The 2,832-nt window shown below is 49.2% G+C and overlaps 1 protein-coding gene across 1 annotated transcript in view; it reads left to right on the top strand.

Moving 5' to 3' along the window:
• LOC116101380 (keratin-associated protein 5-5-like) overlaps nucleotides 1-2,832 on the top strand; it is a 92,189-nt gene that overhangs the window by 555 nt on the left and 88,802 nt on the right. The window lies entirely within an intron of this gene.

Raw genomic sequence — 2,832 nt, 5'->3', positions numbered from 1 at the left:
CTGGAGCCACAGCCCCCACAGCTGGAGCCACAGCCTCCTGAACAGCCACAGCAGGTCATGGTTCTGGAATTTGGTTTAGGTGGAGTGGGTCAATGAAGCAGGTGGAGAGGAGTGTGCAGATGTGGAGCCTCCTGAGTCTGGGGCCTTTATAGTCCTGTCCTAGGTGACTGATTGGCCCACGGTCTCTTCCTTATGTCTATTTTTATACTGTCCACAGGGACATTGCCTGTGATTTAAGGTAACACAAACATTGCTATACCTTATGACATACTTCCTACACATACTGTTTTCTTCCCTAAGCCTTCAGCTCTCTGATTTGAGGTTCTGGTATGGCCACGGTGCATTGCTGGGTGGCAGAAATGAATTCTCTGCAGTTTGCAACCCCCTGGGGAGAATCTACACAGGTGGGAAGATACCATTCTAAGTTCTCTCCCGTGGTCACTCTCCATCCATTTTCTTCACTTTTGAAGTTCTGAATTACCTGTCATGAAATTGCTCACACTGTTCAATAGCACCCTGCCTAAGAGGGTGAGCATCCACCCAACTTGTTTATTAATGCACTACAGGTCTTTCATGATGAGTCTCACACCAACTCTTCATAATCTGCTTTGCACAAAATAGTTATCCCCTAAGCAGGTGATAATGTTCCCCCCAGGAGCCACGGGTTGTCTAATAAAAAGACCACTGCCAGGTGTAGGGTTCTTCTCTTACAGCTCTTGGGTCAAGGTGTCCTGGAGACCCTTCCCCCATAGACCAGGATGTAGTGTGTTGGTCTGCTGCCGCTTGTATTGTAATGCTAAATATTGGCCCCTAAGGCTTGACTGCCCCCAGGAAGGAGAGAATCCACTTGTACAATAGGACTTTGCTCCCTAATATAAAACTATTGGTTAAATAAAGGTGTTGGCAGCTTATAGCTGGTCAGAAGAGACATAGGTGGGGTTTGGGATTCCAGTCCTAGGAGTCTGAGGAGACCATCAGGGAAGGAAAGGAAGATGGAGAGAGGAGAAGATGCCATGGGATAAGAACCTTAAAACAATGGTCATGCAGGCTGGCTAACTGGAGTCAAGAGCATCCCAGACAAAACATGGCAAATCACAAAGTGGGGCTATAGTCAGGAAAATAGTCAAAATAGAGTAGAGGGTAGCACTGATTAAGGCTTATTATAAATATTAAGGGTTGTGTGTGTTTTATTCAGGAACTGAATATGCAAAGGTGGAGTAGAAGCTCCGGGTTGAGGTTAAATATTTCTACAAGTACAAGCTATTATCATTGCTCTTGGCTTCACAAGAATTTGATGGTTGAGACCCAGTTGCTGAAGACACCACATCCATTGTTAGTATAATACAGAGAAATTGTGCCATCCCAAGGGCATGAGCACGGGAGAGCTGCTGCTGACCTAGAGGTTCTGCCTTGACGGTTAGGGTTCTTAGGATTGGAAAGTCAGACACCCCTCGTGCAGTAAAATGACAGGAAACATCCAGAGCCAGAAGAATGTGAGGAACCAGAAGTACACAAAGCAACACCTCTCTCTCTGTGGAGCGTGGAGCAAAGTTAGCACGGAACCCCGGAGATGGGAAAGCGAAGTTAACACGGAACCCCGAGGACAGGAAAGCAAAGTTAACATGGAACCCTGAGGACAGGAAAACGAAGTTAACACAGAACCCCAGGGATGGGAAAGCAAAGTTAACACGGAAACCCGGGGGGACTGGAAAACGAAGTTATGCAAAGCTCTGGGAAGCGCGGGTGCTTGGGAGGTCAAGCAGCCATATGTGTCCCAGACCCAGGCAATAATGAGGGTGTTGCTATCATGGTGTCAGAGTCACCATGGTGTCAGACTGTGACTACATGAGTGCTACCATATCTTGGTTACCTCTGTGTGTAAGCACAGCCATAACTGGGGCATATGTCCCCAGAGGGCTGAGAGTCTACCATCTTAAGCCAAATGTCTCCATGTACTCCCAGGGAAAGTGAAAGAAGATAGGAAGGGAAGCGGGGAGGGAAGTAGGGAGGGAAAGAAAGAAGAAAGTAAAGAAGGAAGGAAAGTGGGCTATAAAATTGGCTATTGAGACATGCATTCTTTCAGATGCTCCCAGAATTAATAGAGTAATTTAAGAGATCAAAAATATAAGCTTACCTTTTAACTGACAGCTCTCTGTTGTCAGTGAGTATCAGATTCTGGCAGGTGTCTGGCAAGATTGCCAGGTTCTCGTGTACCTCAATATAAGAAGTTGAATGGACATCTGCTGTGGGATGACGCGACCCCAGGGGTCATAAGAGCATGAGGGTGGGAGAGCTGCTCCTGCCAGAGCGTATCCTGCACCTCCCCTGGGTAGCACAGTAGAGCTGGCCCTGGTGGTAAGTAATGAGTGAGCTACCCCATCCCAAGGGCATGAGCACAGGAGAGCTAGCCACACCACTCACTGGCTGTAGCATTCAGGAGAGTGGGCCCTGAGTCTCACCTGAGCAACACAGTGAAGCTGGCCCTTAGGACAAAGGCACAGGTGAGCCAGCACCCAGGGTGTGAGAGCGGGAGAGCTGACCCAGCCCCTCACAGGCCTCCACCCCCACTGGGCTACACAGTGGAGCTGGTTCTGGAGGTGTAGGTGTGGGTGAGCCAGCCCTGTGGGCTTGAGAGCAGGAGAGCTAACCCTGCCTGTGGTAACAGCATTGAGTGAGCTTGCCCAAGGAGGACTGGAGTGCTCCCCCTGGTGGTGCCGATAAGTGAGAGCCAGTGGGCTGACCAGCTCAGCTGCCACTCAGGCCCAGATACAGGGCTTTGAGTTGGTTTGCACTTAAATCAACATCATTTGTGAACTGTTGGGGGCGGGGGGG

This window comes from Mastomys coucha, unplaced genomic scaffold (assembly GCF_008632895.1).
Source record: "Mastomys coucha isolate ucsf_1 unplaced genomic scaffold, UCSF_Mcou_1 pScaffold21, whole genome shotgun sequence".
Classification (NCBI taxonomy): domain Eukaryota; kingdom Metazoa; phylum Chordata; class Mammalia; order Rodentia; family Muridae; genus Mastomys; species Mastomys coucha.
Note: the sequence above shows the minus strand (reverse complement) of the source record. Positions and strands in the feature narration are given on the sequence as shown.